This window comes from Pongo abelii, chromosome 1 (assembly GCF_028885655.2).
Source record: "Pongo abelii isolate AG06213 chromosome 1, NHGRI_mPonAbe1-v2.0_pri, whole genome shotgun sequence".
Classification (NCBI taxonomy): Eukaryota; Metazoa; Chordata; class Mammalia; order Primates; family Hominidae; genus Pongo; species Pongo abelii.
This window is the reverse complement of record NC_071985.2, coordinates 25641884-25657996: the sequence shown is the minus strand read 5'-3', so window position 1 is coordinate 25657996 and position 16113 is coordinate 25641884. Positions and strand designations below refer to the sequence as shown.

Sequence of the window (16113 nt, the reverse complement as noted above, 5' to 3'; positions counted from 1 at the left end):
AACTCACAAAGGCCCATTGGCCACCAACGAAGTCTGTCGCAGCTTCCATTCTCCCCCTTGCAAAGGGGCTTTATTCTACTGTAAGGAAGGTACATGTATTTCTTCCTGGTCATCTCTTAAACACACAATGTTAGATGAAAATGAACTGAATGAACTGCATCCTAACCATTTTAAATCATTTTTAAATTTGGGATTTATTCAAGTATTTTTCAAGAATACCTATGAAAAGCACACTGATTTTACAGCTACGTGGCCTAAGTTCCTTTGAGGAAAGGACCAGTTCTTAAAGTTCTTGGTATTCCCTTTAGCCTAGCACACAATGTTTGACTCTCAATTACTAAATGAATGTAATTGTGTTGCTGCCACAAAAGTTTTTCTCCGAATAGCTAAAGATAAATAATTAGAAAAGGAAAAACTAGACCGGGCATGGTAGCTCACGCCTGTAATCCAAGCACTTTGAGAGGCTGAGGTGGGCAGATTGCCTGAGGTCAGGAGTTCAAGACCAGTCTGGCCAACATGGTGAAACCCCGTCTCTACTAAAAATACAAAAAAAAAAAAAAAAAAAATTGCCAGGCATGGTGGTGTGCGCCTGTAATCCCAACTATTCAGGAGGCTGAGGCAGGGTAATTGCTTGAATCAGGGAGGTGGAGGTTGCAGTGAGCCGAGATCACGCCACTGTGTCCAGCCTGGGCGACAGAGTGAGACTCATCTCAAAAAAAAAAAAAAAAGGAGAGAAAAGGAAAAACTAACTCGATGATTTTATATCATCATTTAAATCCCACTTATGAGGAATCCATACCTCACTTCTAATAACTGTTATGTATGACATTTAAGTTGGTTATTGACAGTTGAGAATATTTCACCCCACCCGCTATTGTTGCCCAATGTACATTAATTGAGAAAGAGTAACTTTTTTTGTATTTTGTTAGGCAGCCCCTGAACCCCAGAACAGGTTCAGAGAGACTCCCAAGAGTAACATTTGTAAAAGTCTTGGCCAAATTCAATTTTTATTGCTCTAGTTAAGGCCCAGAAGAAGCTTTTAAAAGGTCAGCAGAGAAGGTAAATTTAGGAGACTACAAAACTGAAAAAGGAGAGTAGTATCTGCTTAGAGAGAATTTTCACTTCAAACCGATGAGTCCTCAAACTGTAACCACTGAAGATATTTTTTCCTAAAGTAATTGTTTTCTGCAATCTATTTTCTTTCTTTTTTTTTTTTTTTTGAGATCTGAAGTGATTTTACCTTTATTTCCTTCACTTTAAGTCAATCATGAAATTTCACAGTGATTTCTGGGGTGGGGGCAGAAGGGAGGCGGTGTTAAGAATCACCGGGGCTGTGGCCCGGTCAGCCCGCGGAAGTGGAGGCAGTGTGGGCCCTCACTGGGGCAGCTGGAGGAGCACTGACTGCCCCGCCGCCAGATAGGTGATGTGCCAAGAGCGTGAGAGCAGGTACGCGATGTCTTCCGCAGCGTCCTGCTCGATCAGACCGTCCCCTGCGGTGGCCAGTGAGTTGGCAATCAGCTCAGCTGCCTTGGAGTCGCCCTCAGCAGAGATGATGGCCACCTTTTTCTGCTGCTCAGCCTTTTCCACCACAAATCTGGTCCTCTCTACTTCCTGCTGAGCCACCTGTTTGGCTTCCACCGCTTCTGTGAACTCCTTCCCGAAGGTCAGATGTGTCAAGGACACGTCGTCCAGGATGAGCCCAAAGGTGGCTGCTCGCTCCGTAAGGTCACCTACCTGGAGACCAGCTCTCTCTGGGTGATTAGTTCTCCAGCATCAAAGCGAGCCACCGCTGACTTGAGGATGTTGGTCGTGATGGACAGCAGCACACGCTCATCATAGTCCTCTCCAATGCTGGTGAAGATGCCAGGAAGCTGGCTAGCAATGGCCCAGAAGAGGATACGCAGTGTGATGTTGACATTGTGTAAATCTTTGCTACCAGTGATGACTGGCTTTTTACGTGGTCGAGAACGGCAGTCAAAGATAATTGGTTTCTGTGTCCAGGGGATGAGACAGTGAGTCCCTTCCCCTACCACAATGTCCTGTACACCATGGAATCGGTCAAAGATGACAGCTGTGTGCCCAGCATCCACATTATATAAAGCAGAGTTCACCACGCCTCCTGCAACAGCTAAGGCCAGGCCAAACTTGCCGATGGACTCAAACACTTTGGCAGCCATGTTTTCTTTTGCTGGACCCTCTCACATCTGCTTCCACTCTGACCTCCACATGAATTCCCCAACCACACATACCCTGAAATCTATTTTCAAACATACATCACATTTACTACATCTAATAGAATAAATATGAACTTGAAAAAAGTAATCAAAGTATGCTTATACAAAAGAACCGACTATGGCAAGTTCTCCCTGTCCACTTAAATATGCATTTAGCCCAGCATGGTGGCATGCTCCTATAGCCCCAGCTACAAAAATAAATAAATAAACATGCTTTTCTTTACCCCTGAATATCAATTTACATTAAAGTTTTCAATTTAATTCAATAAACACGACTGAATGTCTATCATGATCCAGTCACTGTCTGGGGCCCATCTATGTGAAATGAAGTACACATAAAATCGAAGGCATTAGGCCAGGCGTGGTGGCTCACGCCTGTAATCCCAGTACTTTGTGAAGCCACAGTGGGTGGATCCCGTGAGGTCAGGAGTTCAAGACCAGCCTGGCCAACATGGTGAAACTCCATCTTACTAAAAATGCAAAAATTAGCCAGGTATGGTGGTGCAAACCTGTAGTGTCAGCTACTTGGGAGGCTGAGGCAGGAGAATTGCTTGAACCTGGGAGGTGGAGGTTGCAGTGAGCCGAGATCACCTGGGCGACAGGGCAAGACTCTGTCTCAAAAAAAAAAAAAAAAAAAAAAGCATTATTATAAGAACCCTATAGGCAGAAAATCTTTTCATTGCCATATTCATGAAATTGGTACTTTTTTTCCTCCTCAGTTTATGAATGAGGAACTTGAGGCACACAAAGAAGTAACTTGTCTGAAGCCTCCCAGTTGGTAAGTGGCAGAAGCTAGAAGCTAGGATTTGAACCTAGATGCTTTGAGTCCAAAGTCTACATTCTTAATCCCTGTACTATTGTCCCTTTACCACTGTTCTATTCTTCAATACTTCTATACTGAGTACGAGAGAAGGCAAGGGGCCAGCCAGTGGGGATACAAAGGTAAGTAATTCAAAGCACATGCAATCTAGCAGAGGAAAACGTACCTACGAGCACATGAGTGAAATCAAATGCACTGATGCTCTGGCTGAAGTCCATACAAGGGATAGTCACCTTATCCCCTGACCCTCCCAGGATGAGACAGTCATGAAAGCCCTCACTGGGAGGAGGGCTGATTAACTGAGTCCAAAAGATGAGCTCACCATCTTTGGTTGGTTCAGTTAGTGTATTTTTCTATTTCACTTATTCAAAGCCTTGATTTACTAGGAAAAATTTTTATTTCATTGAAACTAAGTTTTATTGTCGACTATATCCATAGCAATATGAAATATACAAATAAGGCATTGTCTATGCTCTAGAGGAGCTTATATACTCAGAAGAGGGGAAATGAAGGCAGAAAGAATAATAACTATGTCTACCATTTATAGCACAATTACTATATGTCAGGCATCATGCTCAGCCCTTTACGAACATTTCCTCATATTACATTAACCCTATGGGAAAGTACTATTATCTCTATTTTACAGATAAACTAAAGCTTAGAGATGCTAACTTACTGACTGATTGAATAGATAACTTTCTAAAAACCTGCTATGTATGTGCTGGGTACAATTCTAAACTTTAGGGATACCGTGGTGAAAAAGACAGATAAGTTCCTCCTGCCCTGCCCTGCTCTCTAGATGTTTTTATTCTTTTTTTTTTTTTTTTTTTTTTTTTTTTTTTTTTTTTTTTTCTGTAGACGGGCTCTCACTCTGTCATCCAGGCTGGAGTGCAGTGGCATGATCACAGTTCACTGCAGCCTCAGCCTCCCCTGGTTTATGTGATCCTCCCACCTCAGCCTCTGGAGTAGCTGGGACTACAAGTGCATGGCACTGTGCCCAGCTAATATTTTGGTATTTTTTTGTAGAGATAAGATATGGCAACGTTGCCCAGGTGGGTCTCAAACTCCAGAGCTCAAGCTATCCGCCTACCTCAGCCTCCCCAAGTGCTAGGATTACAGGCGTGAGCCACTGTGCCCAGCTTAGAAGTTTTTATTCTAATTGGGGAAGAGAGATGATAAACAAGTAAATAAGATAAATGCTATGAAGACACTAAAATAAGATGGTGCAATAGTGACCGAGGTGGGGCATTTTAGAAATAATGGTGAGGAAAGTTCTATCTGAAGAGATGACATTTGAACAGAGATCTGAGTGACAAGAACAAACTATCCTCAGAAGTCCTGGATGAAAAGGGTCTCAGGCAGAGAGACGAGCAAATGCAAAAACCCTGGAAAAGTGAGGTTGGCATGCTGGAGAGGCAGAAGAAAGGCCAGAATGGCTAGAGCAGAGGGCCTCACCCCAAATCACACAACTCATAAATAGCAGAGATGATTCAAATCTATGCCTGCCTAAGGTGAAAACCACTATGTAATATTGCCTAAAGAAACAAATAGAATGTTTTACACGTTGTCATCACTGTGTGTGTTTTTAGGTTAACCTGAGCAATATCCAAAGGCAAGGGAACATATGGAATGAAAAGTCGAAAGAGAGGAAGCTCTTGCAAACAGAAAGGCTTTCTCTAAAACAGGAGATACAAAGACACATAAGGCATTGCATGCACGAGCTGTATCAAACCCCGCTTCATTAAACTCTGGTCTTAATCTCCACCCATTATGCATCCTCAATTCTTATCTTAGACTGAAATCCCTTGCAGGGGTGATGGAATGCAGCTTTGATACTTCAGATTAGAAATTCAGATAAGCGTAATCTAAAAATTTCTTCCTGCTTCTCCCAGGTGCCAGCAGAGAGCTATTCAGTCTGAAGGGTTCACTCTTCTGGTGGCTCCCAGAGAAGAGCCATCTGGGCAAGAAGGCAGCAGCCATCTGGGCAAGAAGTTCTGCAGGAGGTGGTGCAGAGCTGGCTAGTCAGGCTGTGATTAAACTGGTGTGTGAGTGGTAAATTCAGACAGGAGCTGTTACTGAGATAGTAATCATAAGGTAAGTGGCAGAGAACCAAATTGTGGGCAGAGCAGGCTCAAGTTGCTAAGCAAGCTGTCATAGACAAGGAGGGCAGAAAACCTTAGCGAAACATAACACCACAGATGAATCTAAGACAGACCTGTTGTTCTGACACCTAGCTGGGTCAGATGAGCCCATTTTTACTCGAGTCAGCCTGGAGTAGCTCCAGGCTAACTGGGTAGCTCTGCTCCAAAGAAATCTCAATTCATAATAAAAGATTGGGCCTCTCCCTGTATCCAGGCACACAGATTGTCATACTCTAGCTCAACTGGGAGAGGAAGTTTAGCCCAATTTCCCTGCTGATAGTAGGCATTAAAGAAGGTGCTTTTCCAGAGTATGGTCTGTATGTTCTGCCTGCCTGATCTGTGGGTGGTAGGCAAAGGTGCACATCTACTCTGAGATCTATAAAGGCAGCTCTTCTGAAAAATGGGCTGAATTATCAACTGCATTCTTTCATGATGTGATCAGAAAAAACCATGTGTAGTAGTAATAGGAACTACCTTTGATTTTTAAATTCCATGACAGATCTTGGAAGTATACAACATATAATATCTTATTAAATCTCACAACAACCCTATGAAATTGATACTATTAATATTCCCAGTTTACAGATAAAGAAATTTGAACTTAGATAAGTAACTTATACAAGGGGTACAAGTGAGAAATAGTAACAGGTCACTGTAATGCAAAAGCCTGTGTTCTTCATTTTTTAAATCAACTTTATTGAGGTATAATTTACATACAAAGTAATGCACATATCTTAAATGTATAGTTATTTGAGTTTTGCCAATGTATACACCCTTGCAAACACAAACAGATCAAGCTATATAACATTTCCTTCATCCTCATACACCTTTGTATTAGTCTTCCCTACACTGGCAACCATAGATCCGCTTTCTGATGCCAGAGAGTAGTTTTCCATGTTCCAGAATGTCATATGAATAAAATGAAATAGTATGTACTCTTTCGTGTTGCTCTTCTTTTGTTCAGCATAACGTTTTTGTTGTTATTGTTGTATTTTGGGGGGAATTATAATTTGAAATTCCTGTACCCTACACAGTTAAGTGTCTGTTTCTCAAAGAGAGATTTCAATTTTCAGTCTCTCTCTCTTTTTTTTTTTTTTTTTTGTGAGACGGAGTTTCGCTCTTGTTGCCCAGGCTGGAGTGCAATGGCACAATCCTGGCTCACCACAACCTCCGCCTCCTGGGTTCAAGCAATTCTCCTGCCTCAGCCTCCCGAGTAGCTGGGATTACAGGCATGCACCACCACGCCTGGCTAATTTTGTATTTGCAGTAGAGATGGGGTTTCTCTATGTTGGCTAGGCTGGTGTCGAACTCCTGACCTCAGGTGATCTGCCCACCTCAGCCTCCCAAAGTGCTGGGATTACAGGCATGAGCCACCACACCCGGCCTCAGTCTCATTTTTATATACAATTTTAAAAGTCATATGAATAAGATCAAACCTTGCTTGTATTGTACAAAGCAGAATTGCCATCTGTTTACCTCTTAATGGTGTTACATTTTTTAAGCGTGTAAGGGTCTTCCCAAGCTTTATTGAGGAATAGCTGACAAATACAATTATATATGTTTAAGGAATACAACATGATGCTTTGATATACATATAGATGTTAAGCTGATTACTATGATCAAGTTAGTTAACACAACCATTACCTCACATAATTACCATTTGTGTATGTGTGGTGAAAACATTTAAGACTTACTCTCTTAGCAAATTTCACTAGTCAGCATAATCTTTTGAGATTCATTCATGTTATTGCATATATCAGTAATTTATTTCTATTATTGCTACATAACTTTCCACTATTTATATGTACCACGATTTTTGTACCCATTCACCTACAGAGAGATATTTGGGTTATTTCCTATTTCTCTGGCTATTGTGAATAAATAAACCTGCTACGAACATTTATGTACAAGCCTTTCTGTGAACACGTTTTCACTTTTTTTTTTTTTTTTTTTTTTGAGACAGGGTCTCACTCTGTCGCCCATGCTGGACTGCAGTGGCATGATCTCAGCTCACTGCAGCCTCCGCCTCCCGGGTTCAAGCTATTCTCCCACCTCAGCCTCCCCAGTAGCTGGGACTACAGGCACCTACCAGCGTGGGCCCAGCTAATTTTGTATTTTTTGGTAGAGTCAGGGGTTTCACCATGTTGGCCAGGCTGGTTTCAAACTGCTGACATCAGGAGTTTGATCCACCCACCTTGGCCTCCCAAAGTGCTGGGAGCCACTGCACCCAACCTGTTTTCACTTTTCTTTGATACATATCTAGTAATAGAATTGGTGGGTGTATGTTTACCTTTATTTTAAAAATTGGCAGACTTTTCCAAGACGGTTGTACTGTTTCACATTCCCACTAGCAATGTACAAAAGAGTTCCGGTGCTCCACATATTTGAGAACACTTGATATTGTCTGATAACTTGTGATAAGCATCTTTTCATATGCTTATTGGCCATCTGTATTTTTTCGTGAAGTATCCGTTCAAGTGTAAGCCCATCTTTAACTGAATTATTTATTATGGAGTTGTAAGAATTTTTTATAGATTCTGGGAAAATGTCCTTTAACAGAAATGTGTATTGGGAACATTTTCTCCCAAAGGTGCATTGCTTTCGTTTTCTTTTTTTTAATTAATTTATTTATTTTTCAATTTTTTAAATTTTACTTTAAGTTTTTGGATACATGTGCAGAACATGCAGGTTTGTTACACAGGGATACATTTGCCATGGTGGTTTGCTGCACCAATCAACCCGTCATCTAGGTTTTTTTTTTTTAAGGTGTGCATTTTTACTCAACTGGTCTCAAGTCAGTGTACAGGTAAGCCCTGGCTGCCTCCATCCACTCCCAGGGAGACCAAAAGCCTTCATACATCTCAAGTTGGGGGACAAAAAAGGGGGCCACAAAGGCTGATCATTCAAAACAAAACAAAATAAAAAAGTGTTAAGGCGAAGATTTTTTAAAATTTGCATTACATAATTTACACGAGAGCAATGCTATCACCTCCCCTGTGTGGATGTGGGAGAGGACTGGGCCATTCTCCTTAGAGAGAAGTGGGGTGGCTTTTAGGAGGGCAAGGAACTTCTTGTAACAATGCATCTCATGATATTTGGAATGACTATTTTTAAAAAAAGAACAACGTACAATCAATGTCCTTGGCCACATTGTAGAACTCTGGGGGATGCTCGCTCCAACAGACTGCTGTCACCTTCACCGTTCCAGTTTTTAAATCCTGAGTCCAGCCAAAAAAACAAAAAAAACAAATAAAGCCATGTGAATCTCATATTGTTTTCTGCTCAAGTTAGGTTTTGACAAGAAAGGGTGTAATGTAATTAAGTCACAGTCCGCCTAGAAGCATTTGCAGTGGACAATGGAGGGGCCGGACTCGTCATACTCCTGCTTGCTGATCCATATCTGCTGGAAGGTGGACAGAGAGGCCAGGATAGAGGTGCCGATCCACACGGAGTACTTGCGCTCGGGAGGAGCAATGATCTTGGTCTTCATCGTGCTGGGGGCCGGGGCAGTGATCTCTTTCTGCATCCTGTCCACGATGCAGGCCAGGGTACATGGTGGTGCCACCAGACAGCACTGTGTTGGCGTGCAGGTCTTTGCAGATGTCCACATCACACTTCATGATGGAGTTGAAGGTAGTTTCATGGATGCCACATGATTACATGCCCAGGAAGGAAGGCTGGAAGAATGCCTCAGGGCAGCAGAACCGCTCATTGCCGTTGATGATGACCTGGCCATCAGGCACCTCGTAGCTCTTCTCCAGGGAGGAGATGGAGGCCGCCGTGGCCATCTCCTGCTCGAAGTCCAGGGCAATGTAGCACAGCTTCTCCTTGATGTCACGCATGATTTCCTGCTCAGCCGTGGTGGTGAAGCTGTAGCCGCGCTTGGTGAGGATCTTCATGAGGTAGTCAGTCAGGTCCCAGCCAGCCAGGTCTAGACACAGGATGCCGTGGGGGAGGGCATACTCCCCATAGAAGGGTACAGTGTGGGTGACCCCATCACCGGAGTCCATCACTATGCCAGTGGTACGGCCAGAGGCGAACAGGGACAGCACAGCCTGGATGGCCACGTACATGGCTGGGGTGTTAAAGGTCTCAAACATGATCTGGGTCATCTTCTCGCAGTTGGCCTTGGGGTTCAGGGGGCCTTGGTCAGCAGCACGGGGTGCTGCTCAGGGGCCACACACAGCTCATTGTAGAAGGTGTGGTGCCAGATCTTCTCCATGTCGTCCCAGTTGGTGATGACACCATGCTCGATGGGGTACTTCAGGGTCAGGATGCCTCTCTTGCTCTGGGCCTCGTCACCCACATAGGAATCCTCTGACCCATGCTCACCATCATGCCCTGGTGCCTGGGGCGCCCCACCATGGAAGAGAAGACGGCCCGGGGGGCATCATCACCTGTGAAGCCAGCCTTGCACATGCCGGAGCTGTTGTCAATGACAAGCGCCGCGATATCATCATCCATGGTGAGCTGGCAGCGGGTGTGGACAGGCGGCAGAGCAGCGAGGGCAAGGCTCTGTGCTCACCAGGCAGACATGGTCTTGGCGGTCCATCATCTAGGTTTTAAGCCCCGCATGCATTAGGTATTTGTCCTAATGCTCTCCCTCCCCTTCACCCCCGCCCTGGAAAGGCCCCGGGATGTGATGTTCCCCTCTCTGTGTCCATGTGTTGTCATTATTCAACTCCCACTTATGAGTGAGAACATATGGTGTTTAGTTTTCTGTTCCTGTGTTAGTTTGCTGAGAATGATGGTTTCCAGCTTCATCCATGTCCCTGCAAAGGACATGAACTCATTCTTTTTTAAGGCTGCATAGTATTCCATGGTGTATATGTGCCACATTTTCTTTATCCAGTCTGACATTGCTGGGCATTTGGGTTGGTTCCAAGTCTTTGCTTTAGTAAATAGTGCTGCAGTAAACATACATGTGCATGTGACGTTACAGTAGAATGTTATAATGCTTTGGGTATATACCCAATAATGGGATTGCTGGGTCAAATGGTATTTCTGGTTCTAGATCCTTGAGGAATTGCCACACTGTCTTCCACAATGGTTGAACTAATTTACATTTCCACCAACAGTGTAAAAGTGTTCCTATTTCTCCACAGCCTTGCCAACATCTGTTGTTTCCTGACGTAGAATTGCCATTCTAACTGGCATGAGATGGTATCTCATTGTGGTTTTGACTGGCATTTCTCTAATGATCAGTGATGATGAGCTTTTTTTCATATGTTTGCTGGCTGCATAAATGTCTTCTTTTGAGAAGTGTCTGTTCATATTCTTCACCCACTTTTCGATGTGGTTGTTTGTTTTTTTCTTGTAAATTTGTTTAAGTTCCTTGTAGATTCTGGATATTAGACCTTTGTCAGATAGGTAGATTGCAAAAATTTTCTCCCACTCTGTAGGTTGCCTGTTCACTCTGATGATACTTTCTTTTGCTGTCCAGAGGCTCTTTAGTTCAATTAGATCCCATTTGTCAATTTTGGCTTTTGTTGCAATTGCTTTTGGTGTTTTAGTCATGAAGTCTTTGCCCGTGCCTATGTCCTGAATGGTATTGCCTAGGTTTTCTTCTAGGGTTTTTTATGGTTTCGGGTTTTACATTTAAGTCTTTAATCCATCTTGAGTTAATTTTTGTATAAGGTGTAAGGAAGGGGTCCAGTTTCTGTTTTCTGCATATGGCTAGCCAGTTTTCCCAGTACCATTTATGAAATAGTGAATCTTTTCCCCATTGCTTGTTTTTGCCAGGTTTATCAAAGAGCAGATGGTTATAGATGTGTGGTGTTATTTCTGGCGTCTTGGTTCTGTTCCATTAGTCCATATATCTGTTTTGGTACTAGTACCATGCTGTTTTGGTTACTGTAGCCTTGTAGTATAGTTTGAAGTCAGGTAGCATGATGCCTCCAGCTTTGCTCTTTTTGCTTAGGATTGTCTTGGCTATATGGGCCCTTTTTTTGTTCCATATGAAATTTAAAGTCGTTTCTTTTCTAATTCTGTGAAGAAAGTCAATGGTGGCTTGATAGGAATAGCATTGAATCTATAAATTACTTTGGGTAGTATGACCATTTTCACAATATTGATTCTTCCTATCCATGAGCATGGAATTTTTTTTCCATTTGTTTTTGTCCTCTCTTATTTCCTTGAGCAGTGGTTTGTAGTTCTCCTTGAAGAGGTCCTTCACATCCCTTGTAAGTTGTATTCCTAGGTATTTTATTCCTTTGTAGCAATTGTGAATGGGAGTTCACTCGTGATTTGGCTCTCTGCTTGTCTATTATTAGTATATAGGAATGCTTGTGATTTTTGCACATTGATTTTGTATCCTAAGACTTTGCCGAAGTTGCTTATCAGCTTAAGGAGTTTTTGGACTGAGACAATGGGGTTTCTAAATATACAATTATGCCATCTGCAAACAGAGACAATTTGACTTCGTTTCTTCCTATTTGAATACCCCTTATTTATTTATCTTGCCTGATTGCCCTGGCCAGAACTTCTAATACTATGCTGAATAGGTGTGGTGAGAGAGGGCATCTTTGTCTTGTGCCAGTTTTCAAAGGGAAAGCTTCCAGCTTTTGCCCACTCAGTATGATATTGGCTATGGGTTTGTTATAAATAGCTCTTATTATTTTGAGATATGTTCCATCAATACCTAGTTTATTGAGAGTTTTTTGCATGAAGGCATGTTGAATTTTATTGAAGGCCTTTTCTGCATCTATTGAGATAATCATGTGGTTTTTGTCATTGGTTCTGTTTATATGATGGATTACGTTTATTGATTTGCATATGTTGAACCAGCCTTGCATCCCAGGGATGAAGCCGACTTGATCATGGTGGATAAGCTCTGGATGTGCTGCTGGATTTGGTTTGCCAGTATTTCATTGAGGGTTTGCGCATTGATGTTCATCAGGGATATTGGCCTGAAATTTTGTGGAGTTTTTTTGGTGTGTCTCTGCCAGGTTTTGGTATCAGGATTATGCTGGCCTCATAAAGTGAATCAGGGAGGAGTCCTTCTTTTTCTATTGTTTGGAATAGTTTCAGAAGGAATGGTACCAGCTCCTCTTTGTACCTCTGGTAGAATTCGGCTATGAATCCTTCTGGTCCTGGGCTTTTTTTGGTTGGTAGGCTATTAATTTCTTTCTCAATTTCAGAACTTGTTATTGGTCTATTCAGGGATTCAGCTTCTTCCTGGTTTAGTCTTGGAAGGGTGTATGTGTTCAGCAATTTATCTATTTCTTCTAGATTTTCTAGTTTATTTGCATAGAGGTGTTTATAGTATTCTCTGATGGTGGTTTGTATTTCTGTGGGATCAGTGGTGATATGCCCTTTATCATTTTTTGTTATGTCTATTTGATTCTTCTCTCTTTTCTTCTTTACTAGTGTAGCTAGCGGTCTATCTATTTTGTTAATTTTTTCAAAAAACCAGCTCCTGGATTCATTGATTTTTTGAAGGGTTTTTCGTGTCTCTATCTCCTTCAGTTCTGCTCTGATCTTAGTTATTTCTTGTCTCCTGCTATCTTTTGAATTTGTTTGCTCTTGCTTCTCTAGTTCTTTTTTTTTTTTTTTTTTTTTTAGACAAAGTATCACTCTGTCCTAGGCTGGAGTGCAATGGTGGGATCTCGGCTCACTGCAACCTCCGCCTCCCAGGTTCAAGCTATTCTCCTGCCTCAGCCTCCCGAATAGCTGGGACTGCAGTCACCCACCATCACATCCAACTAATTTTTATATTTTTAGTAGAGACAGGATTTCACCATGTTGGCCAGGCTGGCCTTGAACTCCTGACATCGTGATCCACCCGCCTCAGCCTCCCAAAGTGCTGGGATTACAGGTGTGAGCCACAGCGCCTGGCCGCTTCTCTAGTTCTTTTAATTGTGATGTTAGGGTGTCAATTTCAGATCTTTCCAGCTTCCCAATGTGGGCATTTAGTGCTGTAAATTTCCCTCTAAACTCTGCTTTAGCTGTGTCCCAGAGATTCTGGTACATTGTCTCTTTGTTCTCATTGGTCTCAAAGAACTTCTTTATTTCTTCCTTCATTTCGTTATTTACCCAGAAGCCATTCAGAAGCACGTTGTTCAATTTCCATGTAGTTGTGCGGTTTTGAGTGAGTTTCTTAATCCTAAATTCGAATTTGATTGCACTACGGTCTGGCAAACTGCTATGACTTCCATTCTTTTGCATTTGCTGAGGAGTCTTTTACTTCCAAGTATGTGGCCAGTTTAAGAATAAGTGCCATGTGGCACTGAGTAGAATGTTTATTCTGTTGATTTGGGGTGGAGAGTTCTGTAGATATCTATTGGGTCTGCAGCTGAGTTCAAGTCCTGAATATCCTTGTAATTTTCTGTCTCATTGATCTGTCTAATATTGACAGCAAGGTGTTAAAATCCCCCACTATTATTGTGTGGGAGCCTAAGTCTCTTTGTAGGTCTCTAAGAACTCGTTTTACAAATCTGGGTGCTCCTGTATTGGATGCATATATATTTAGGATGGTTAGCTCTTCTTGTGGCATTGATCCCTTTACCATTATGTGATGTCCTTCTTTGTCTTTTTTGATCTTTGTTGGTTTAAAGTCTGTTTTATCAGAGACTAGGATTGCAACCTACTTGCAAGCAAAAAAAAAAAAAAGTGCTTTTTTTTTGCTTTGCATTTGCTTGGTAAATATTCCTTCATCCCTTTATTTTGAGCCTATGTGTGTCTTTGAACATAACATGGGTCTCTTGAATATAGCACACTGATGGGTCTTGACTTTTTATCCAATTTGCCAGTCTGTGTCTTTTAATTGGGGCATTTAGCCCATTTACATTTAAGGTCAATATTGTTATGTGTGAATTTGATGCTGTCATAATGATGCTAGCTGGTTATTTTGCACATTAGTAGATGCAGTTCCTTCATAGTGTCAATAGTCTCATATTTTGGTGTGTTTTTGCAGTGGCTATTACCAGTTTTTCCTTTCCATATTTAGTGCTTCCTTCAGCAGCTCTTGTAAGGCAGGCCTGGTGGTGACAAAATCCCTCAGCATTTGCTTGTCTGGAAAGAGTTTTATTTCTCCTTTGCTTTTGAAGCTTAGTTTGGCTGGATATAAAATTCTGGGTTGAAAAATTCTTTTCTTTAAGAACATTGAATTTTGGCCCCTACTCTCTTCTGGCTTGTAGGGTTTCTGCAGAGAGATCCACTGTTAGTCTGATGGGCTTCCCTTTGTAGGTGACCTGACCTTTCTCTCTGGCTGCCCTTAACACTTTTTCCTTCATTTCAACCTTGGAGAATCTGATGATTATGTGCCTTGGGGTTGATCTTCTTGAGGAGTACTTTAGTGGTGTTCTCTGTATTTCCTGAATTTCAATGTTGGCACATCTCACTAGGTTGGGGAAGCTCTCCTGGATAATATCACAATTGATTCCATTCTCCCTGTCGCTTTCAGGTACACCAATCAATCATAGGTTTGGTCTTTTCACATAGTCCCATATTTCTTGAAGGCTTTGTTCATTCTTTTTCATTCTTTTTTCTCTAATTTTGTCTTCACACTTTTTTTCAGCATGGTGATCTTCAATCTCTGATATCTTTTCTTCCGCTTGACTGATTCAGCTATTGATAGTTCTGTATGCTTCCTGAAGTTATTGTGCTGTTTTTTTGTTTTTTTTTTTTTTCCAGCTCCATCATGTCATTTATGTTCCTGTCTAAACTGGTTATTCTAGTTAGCAGTTCCTGTAACCTTTTATTAAGGTTCTTAGCTTCCTTGCATTGGGTTAGAACATGCTCCTTTAGCTCAGAGAAGTCTGTTATCACCCACCTTCTGAAGCCTGCCTCTGTCAGTTTGTCAATCTTATTCTCCATCCAGTTTTGTGTCCTTGCTGGAGAGGCATTCTGGTTTTTGGAATTTTCAGCATTTTTGCACTGATTTTTCCTCATCTTCATGGATTTATCTACCTTCGATCTTTGAGGCTGATGACCTTTGGATGGGGTTTTTGTGTGGGGGTCCTTTTTGTTGATGTTTTTGTTGCTTTCTGTTAGCCTTTCTTCTAATAGTCAGGCCTCTCTTCTGCAGGTCTGCTGCAGTTTGCTGGAGGTCCACTCCAGACCCTGTTTGCCTGGATATCACCAGTGAAGGCTGCAGAATAGCAAAGATTGCTGCCTTCTCCTTCCTCTGAAAGCTTTGTCCCAGAGGGGCACCGGCCTGATGCCAGCCAGAGCTCTCCTGTATGAGGTGTCTGTTGACCCCTGTTGGGAGGTTTAATGTGTAGCTTCAGCACATCTTTAACTCTCTAGTCAGCATTGGGGTCAGGGGCCCACTTGAGGGGTCAGTCTGTCCCTTAGCAGAGCTGGTGTGCTGTGCTGGGACAATCCCCCTTGTCAGGATCAGCTGCTGTCTTCAGAGCCAGCAGGCAGGAAAGATTAAGTCTGCTGAAGCTGTGCCCACAGCAGCCCCTCCCCCCAGGTGCTCTGTCCCAGGGAGATGAGCATTTTATCTGTAAGCCCCTGACTAGGGCTGCTGCATTTCCTTCAGAAATGCCCTGCCCAGTGAGGAGAAATCTAGATAAGCACTCTGGCCACAGCCGCTATGCCGCACTGTGGCGAATTCCGCCCAGTCCATACCTCTCAGTCTCCTTAGCACTGTCAGGGGAGAACCGCCTGCTAAAGCCTCAGTAATGGCAGATGCCCCTCCTCCCCCGAAGCGCAATCGTCCTAGATCGACCAGACTGCTGTGCTGGCAGCAAGAATTTCAAGCCAGTGGTTCTTAGCTTGCTGGGCTCTGTGGGAGTGGGACCTGCTGAGTGAAACCACTTGGCTCCCTGGCTTCAGCTCGCTTTCCAGGGGAGTGAATGGTTCGGTCTCGCTGGGGTTCCAGGTGCCACTAGGGTACGAAAAAACTCCTGCAGCTAGCTGGGTGCCTGCCCAAACAGCCACCTAGTTTTGTGCTTGAAACTCAGGGCCCTGG

At 42.8% G+C, this 16113-nt stretch overlaps 2 pseudogenes; both read right to left on the bottom strand.

The window, feature by feature from the left end:
- Positions 1-1359: 1359 nt before the first annotated feature.
- On the bottom strand, positions 1360-2243 carry LOC100459641 (prohibitin 1-like; annotated as a pseudogene).
- A 6095-nt stretch (positions 2244-8338) lies between these two features.
- Positions 8339-9662, bottom strand: LOC100453330 (actin, cytoplasmic 1-like; annotated as a pseudogene).
- Positions 9663-16113: the final 6451 nt, after the last annotated feature.